The sequence below is a fragment of the Sabethes cyaneus genome, chromosome 2, assembly GCF_943734655.1.
Source record: "Sabethes cyaneus chromosome 2, idSabCyanKW18_F2, whole genome shotgun sequence".
Lineage (NCBI taxonomy): Eukaryota > Metazoa > Arthropoda > Insecta > Diptera > Culicidae > Sabethes > Sabethes cyaneus.
The window spans coordinates 173,313,684-173,321,781 of NC_071354.1; positions in this window are offsets into that span (position 1 = coordinate 173,313,684).

Below are 8,098 nucleotides of genomic sequence, written 5' to 3' on the forward strand. Positions count from 1 at the left end.
AATTTTCGTGAGATATACAGAAGGACAACAACATAATATATTTTATAGTGATGCAGTAACTCAATGTCTTCACATTCAACTATAAATCATCTGCGGTAATAGTGTTTTGCAAAATAAATTTTTCTTTCTTCTGATCAAGTGCAGATTCGCACTTTTACCCCGCTAGCGGGGCAAAAGTGAGAATACCGCGGGGCAATCGTTCGAAGCTAGAATCCATGAAATTAGCCCAGCAGTAGCTAACAAAATCATATAATCTTCAATCTGCGTTATGTTTCGGTAAGGAATATTCTCAATTTGCACTATTTCTATTTTGCGCTGGTGTATTGCAGCCTCCGTTAGATCGAAACTTTTCCAAACGTTTGTTTTTTGTTTCATTAGCGGAAACACATCGTTTTTCTTCGGCCAACATCTGTAGAGCACACAATTTTCTACAGATCTTTCATTTCTAGTATCTGTAATATAGTGCCTAAGGCTGTATATAATTAGCTATACATTTTTGCCTCGTCCATGAATCGCACTTTTGCCCCGTCCGTGAATCGAACTTTTACCCCCCTAGGCGCTTGACGGGGTTAGATTAAATTACGGAAAAGCGAAATATATTTTGGAAATTATTTTCGCCGTATTTTCAAAACAGATATGTGAGTGATGTAAAACGCTGCTACAAATTTTCAACAAGCAATATCTTCCTATTGATATCGTATTTGCCGTATAATGAAAAATTGCATCAAAACCGCCCTAAAATAACATTTGCACATAACTCAGCAACTATGCTTCGTAAGCAACCAAAGTTTACGTTAGATTCAAACTGTCAAAGTAGTCACTCATCCATGCCAATGTAGAAAATTTACTCGGAATCTGCACCGATAAATCATTGAATCGCACTTTTATCCGCATCGCACTTTTACCCCTCCTTACTCTATATAAATCTTTAAAAAATAAAACATTGTGACTAATTTTAATTACATCTATTAACTGTAGAACCGAAATTGTTCACCGAGCAGCTTTCAAGTATATGTTGTAAGAAGGGCCAAAAGGGGTTGGGTGGACTCGTAAGCAGAGGCAATTACGCACATTCCACGAATAGATAAGAATCCCTTCCAACATAAACATCCGGTTACTTGCGTGATGGGGAAAAAGGGGAAGGACGTATTAAACTCCTATCGGGCCTTTAGGTGGGTGGGCATCTTCCAGGTGCTTTAGGCCGATCACACAGGTCCGTCCTCCAGCCCTCCACACCCCTGATCTATTGGACATCATATGTATAGATAATTTAATATTTGGTCATGCAAAATGAATAATAATGAAGTGAATGAATTTTAATATGAAAGTAAAATAATGAATAAAATTTCATATATAGTACAGCATACCAGTGTTGCGAATCCCACACTCGTGTAGTCTAATTTTCTCGCACATGGGTACTCATTCTAACGAACACGCCGGCATAAGCATCCCTTCAAAACTCCCGCTCTTATTTTTTCATGCACTGCAATAAGTTTTTGCGAGTGTGTGTTTAGCTAACAGCTACACCCAAGTAGCACACTTTTATCGTTTCTGGTTGCTGCAACCTATTTATAACTGAAATCAGTCATTAATCGGTTACCACAACTGGTTTATAACAACTGTGCTAGTAGGGCAGTCGTCGCTCGTCGTTTATCGTTGCAACCCGATCTGCTGATAACGATTACTCACGACGGCTCGTACTCCCGCCCGTGAGTAGGATCGAGGGCGAAGATGAAGAAGAAGAAAAAGTAATGCAAAATTTGTATCCCAGTGCGCCACCAGCCTCACGAGCAGCTGATTCCCCACGAATTCTTTGACTCGAGAATAAACTATGCAGGAAGACGATGTATGGAGGCGCGTGCGCGAGTGTGTGGGTAGCAGAATGTCTGCACACAGTACCGGCGGCTGTTTCTTTTACGCCTGCGTGTGCTATGCTATGTTGAATGCTATGTTTCTCATACTATGCGTGTGAGTAGGCATTGTTGACTTCTCACTCGATTCGCAACATTGCAGCATACTCTGGAGAAATATACAAACATGCTGATATTTAATTGGCAACACCACACACCATAATAGTATATATGGAGTATATATGGGCAAAAATAGAACAATCTCACCAGCAATCCTTCGATTGGAAAATATAATTGCGTCAGTTTCCATCAGTGGTCTAATATCCAATAATGAATTAAATGTTTCCTTCTAATATCCATGTGCACTAGCCAAACTTGCTACGGCTAAAGTCTTAACTGTACAGTAGGAGGTGCTTGATGAGCTAAAACGAAACAAATAATTAAAATAACAAATTATATTATACTTACCTGCTACCAAGGCATCTGGGAACCAGTGATACCACATATAATTCTGCGTTTTTTGTTTGAAAAATCTGACCATCTGTACGGCGAGGAAAAATATTTGTGCAAAAATCTGTCCAATGCAAAGCAATGAGAGTAAATGAGATGGAGAGTCATTTTACTAACTATTTCCATCTCTTTCACTCTCATTGTAAAAGCTCAAAAATCTGTTTAATCTGTGTAATTGGCAAAAATCTGTATTCTATGCATACAGATTCTGTACAAGCGATTTCTTTCAAATATCTGTTAAACACAGCATAATCTGTGCATGTGGCAACCCTGCTGGGAACCACGAGACATCGCACCTCCTAGCTTATGGTATGGCCGCGTGGAGGCGTTAGGTAGGAGCTTGGGCTGGCAAAAGCTATGTTGGTCACTTTCCCGTTTGCCTTCCCCATTTCATAGCCACTAATTTTAATTACATCTATTGTCCATAAACTACTATAAATCATATTACACTTGACGATACCCCATCAGCCATATATATGTTTGCCATACGGACGGTTGCCATACGGACGGTTGCCATACGGACGGTTGCCATACGTACGATTGCCATACAGATGAAAGCCATAATGTATGTTTGCCATAATGTACAGGAGCCATAATGTACATTTGCCATAATTCATATTTTTGGCATGGAGGCCCAGAACTACACTTCGACCAGTTCAAAGCTTAAAGGACCAGCGCGACCAAGTCGCATGAGGCCTAATTTGTCCAGTTTAAAAAAAGTGGCTTTGCCGCTTTTCATTTTATAAAGAGTATCTCGATGCGAGGACTAGGGAAAACTAACTAGAGGACGGTAAACCTAGGAAAACGAATAGACCTAGACAAATGTGATTTCTGCGGGGGGCTGCCCAACCGCAGTGGCCGGCGCTTTCGACGGCGGGTCACCGGCGAACACTCGCCGTTGCCTGCGGCCGGCTCGCCCTGAATCATCTAGGAAACGTTGAATATATGGATTATGGCAAACGTACATTATGGCTTCCGTCTATTATGGCAAACATACATTATGGCATCCGTCTGTATGGCTCCCGTCCATTATGGCAAACATACATTCTGGCATTCGTCTATATGGCATTCGTACGTATGGCAACCGTCCGTATGGCTATCGTATTTATGGCTCTCGTCCGGTCACCATTACACTTAACAATAAATCAGATAAAAATGATTGTCGTTAACGACATCTGAAGCAATGCAGGATTGTATCTTTTTAAAATTTTTGACTATTATTAGAAATCAATAAAAAGCATGCTTTTTCCTGGAAAATTGGTTGACGATGATAAGTTCGTTGCTTTTTCGAGTCATTGAAGTCTCCTACCAGCCAACCATTTGGCAAGTTTAGATGTAATGTTCTCAGGTGCGTAGCCAGAAGTTTTTCTTAGGGGAGGGGGGGGGGGCTTACAAAAAAAATCTGACATAGCCTAACCTTAAAGAGATTATTCAGGAAATGGGGAATTATTTTCAATCATCAGAAGCTATTTTGGTTTATATTCAGGGTTCTTTATTTGACAAATAAAATCGAATTGATATAAAAGAAGGTAAATGTTGAAATTGCGCCTCCCAGTTGGCATCGTGGTACGTTGAATATTCAAATCTCGGCTGGGAGAGACTATTAGAGTCAATAGAATTGAATCCCTTCCAGGCGCGGCAGAAGTCGAGACAAGTTGACAGCTTATCCTGCATGGTTTTCAACATCACCTTTGAGAAGATGATCCGGCGAGCTAAACCGAAACGAGAGACTCAATTTTCAGCGGAGGTAGCAACCTTCTTAGCTACAGAGATGACTTTGATATTGTAGGCCGAAACTTCGCAACGGCAGAGGCCGACTACGCTAGGCTAAACGCAAGGGCTAGTAGGATTGGGCTAAAAGTAAATGCGTCGCAGACCAAATACATTATTGGTAGAGGCTCAAAGAGACGAACGTGCACTTTTCGTGGACGGTAATCGTTGACGGTGACGAACCAGAAGCGGAAGATGAGCTTCTGTATTTGGGATGGCTGGTGGCCGCGGATAACACAAATTGCAGCGAATTCAAGCAAAAAATCGAGTCTAGTTTGCCCTTCGCAAAACGCTTCCGCATTTGCATCCACTAACAAACGATAGCCTCCGTCGGATGCGGACAAAGTACACAGCCCTTATTAGACCGGTAGTTTTTATGGATTGGACGATGCTGACGGAGGACATGCCAGCCTTCCGGACGATATTTGACGGAGCAATAGCTGGAAGCGGAGATCGGCGGAGGTACACTAGAATCTCTTTTTTACGTCCATTCATTCTAGGTGATTTCTTTTTGCTTCAATATTTTTACGTCCGAAATTTACGTCTAAAATTTGAATAAACGTCCACTCTTTTTACGAACGATTGTTTTTACGTCCCATAATAGTGGACGTAAAACGAAACTTGAGTGTACAGCGGTATTCCGATTATATCTACACCTGGTTTAATCTACATCCGATTTTAGGTACCCCCGATTTTGTCTACCATTTTGAACCGGTTTTATCTACCTTTTTTAAATTGTCATTTCAACTATGCGACATGAAAATTTGGAAGATTTCATGCATTTATGCATAGCAGAGAATATTTCTTTGTATTTCATAGTTTACTATATGGCATCTGTGGTATGTAATTATACACAGAATGGGTTTAATAATGCTGAAGTCAAATACGCAAAGTAACTTCCATTTATTTTGTAACGCATATTTTTAACATTTCACAATGATCCTTTGTGAGATTTTTCTATACCGTAACGCTAACGGGCACACGGAACTATGTTTGTTACCTTTCTTTCTCTAAAAATTCTAAGGGTATGAAATGGGGAAGGCAACTAGGAAGAAGCGCCCAACATAGCTCTAGCCATCCCAAGCCCCTACCTAGCGCCTCCACGTGGCCATACCTGGAAATACTTCAATTTGTATAATTGAGTAGCCAAGCTAGGAGGTGCGGGGTCGTGCGGTTTTCAGTTCCTAACCTTACAAATGTAGTTTTAGGCAACCATTAAACCACACGACTTTAATTTCAAGTATTATATGATTTATACTAATTTTTTGGTAAACTAATCTATTTTCAGAGAGCGAAATAAGGCGCTATATCCTTGGCCAATTGCAGCCTGGCTTCTGGTCTAAATGCCATTAGTTCATCCCTGAGGGTCCGGAGTATCACTTAACCCTTATTAGCAAAGATACTCCTTACGACTGTAAATAAATCATTATCTATGTATATGGGAAGCGTTTGGTACGGGAGGTCCACGCTTTCTTCCTTCCCTTGATTTCAAGGAGTTTGATGGAATTAGGTAATTTTTCTAGTTCCACTTGATTCCTTGGAATTCTCTCTGCGGTACATGCTGCGCAGTTGGCCTGGCCGTTGACAAGAAAAATGATTGATTCAAGTAATCGTCATTTTCCAGGATGCCTTCCAGAATTGGCTGCGTTAGTGTGAGATTAGATTTTTTTTTTCTTTCTCTAAAAATTCTAATCTTTTGAACCATTGAACCGATTTTAATAATTTTATTACCAAATAAAATGTATTTTAATGAGCTTTTCAGAAAAAAACAATAAACTTCTGTCAAAGCTTTTTATTATTGCAAAAACATTTTTTGCAGGAGCCTCTTAAAATTACTTAAAACATTTAATATATTCGTTTTTTATTTTTTCATTATACATTCAATGGCAAGCTAGTAGTTCATATACGATATCAAAAAACAGACCTGTGACATTTTCAGTTTTTGAGATAGTCTTTTTTTAAAAATAAAGATGCGTCCATGCAATGGGCTCGCATGGCCCTTTATTTTAGAGACGCATTTCTTTATCAAAAACCCCTTTTATTACAAGTAAAAACAAAAACCATGCGCCTCTATTCTCGACAATGAAATCTTATAGTTTCTTAGGTCTACCCACCATGGAAACATAAAAAGTGAATGTTTTTAGTATTTTTGCAATAATTAAAAAGAAAGTTTGGGCTTCAGTCTAATATTTTTTTCAGAAAAGCTCATTAAAATACTTTCCATTTGGCATTAACATCATTTGAATCGGTTCAACGGATCAAAAGTTATGAATTTTTAAAGAAAGAAAGGTGGAAAAAATGGTAACTTTTGGGATCACACTGACTCAGAAAAGGGAACCCTAAGTACCAAATAAAAATACGAATCTAAAATTTATTGCAAAAGAATATGTACACAAATAATATTGCTGAGCCCTATGCGTAAAATTACGCTGAAATAAAATACATCATTGAAAAAAATGAATAATAATAACAATATTTTTTGTTCATTTTAATTATTTTGGAGAATTAATTTTTCCCAAATTTGTCTACTTTCCAAATATATCTACCAAAAATTTTCGGATGGGTAGATAAAATCGGTAAACCACTGTATATGAATCTGACCAGACCGGTAATGGAGCTGACTTGCTCTTGTCAATCTTGACATATTGCGATCGATTCTTTAAATAGTCGCTTATCCACCTCAGATTTATATCGCTTATTCCATACTTTGGCGACAATAATGCGATCGCATCAATATTTATTACGTCAAAAGCCTTAGACATTTTATCAAAAGCCTTAGACAGAGTATATTATATTATATTATATTATATTATATTATATTATATTATATTATATTATATTTTCGGAAATATTGGCCACTGCTTATATGGGGTCCTTCTTATGTGCGATGCAGAAAAATCCTTATGTACTTTGAAGCTGATTTTAAAAATTCTTTCAAAGGATTACAGATAATTAGTGATTTGAAGATGCATTCACAAAATACAAAACTTCATGTGATTACAATGGTTTGCTTTGTTTTTCTTACAAACATGTGTTTCCCTCGATAGCTCCGGTACTGAAGTGACGTGATGGTAAAACCAAGCTTAGTTTCCCCGCTTTATGACCATCTCCACTACCATGCCAGTTGAAACCATCATCGTATAGAAAAGAACTTGCTCGCAGCAGCGCAGCAGCGGTAGTGGAGCAAAGCGATAGGACAAACACAGAACCCACGGGTAGGTGTAGCTTGGGCGAACGAATGTGCACGGCATGCGACGAAAAGTGCAAAACATGCTTTTCCCCCCTGTGCGCCTCCAGCAAGCAGCTAACGTGGTCAGTGGAATGGGGCTTCGAGGGGTATTGTTAAAATGGTAGGAACGGTTTGGTATGCAAAGGAAGTGATGGAAGACATATGAATGAACTGAACATAGAACCTGAAGTGAGTTACTTCTAATGATGGATGATTGTGGGTTACGTTTCTGATATGTTGGAATGAGGGCTGTGCTCAACGAGGAAAAAAAGATACTTTTTATTTTCTAATCAGATACATGTCATAATGGTTAATTATAATTATTACTGATGTATCCGCTGATAATTAGCTCGAAAATTGCCAATTACACCGTCGTAAAAGAACGAGTGAAAAGTTACCAAAACGAATAAGTGGATTGGTCAACATTATTTCCATAACATTTTTAATGCCATGCCAGGTTCCACTCGCATGTGTCTACAGAAGTTCATTCTGTAAGCCTTACATAGTTCTTTTCTTGTATTTGCTTGTTTTCATTTTTTTAAATTATTCTCTCACATTCCTATCTGCAACTGCCGCTGCTGTTGCTGCTGCAGCTCGTTCTGCCATGCATCTAGCGCCTTGATACCGATTCACAGCGGTTTCGTAATGATTCGTTACGTTGTAGGGTTAATGTTATTCATCCTCTCTTCCATTCAAAGCAGGTCTCGATTGAACTTTTCCATTCTGTTTTTAACTGTTT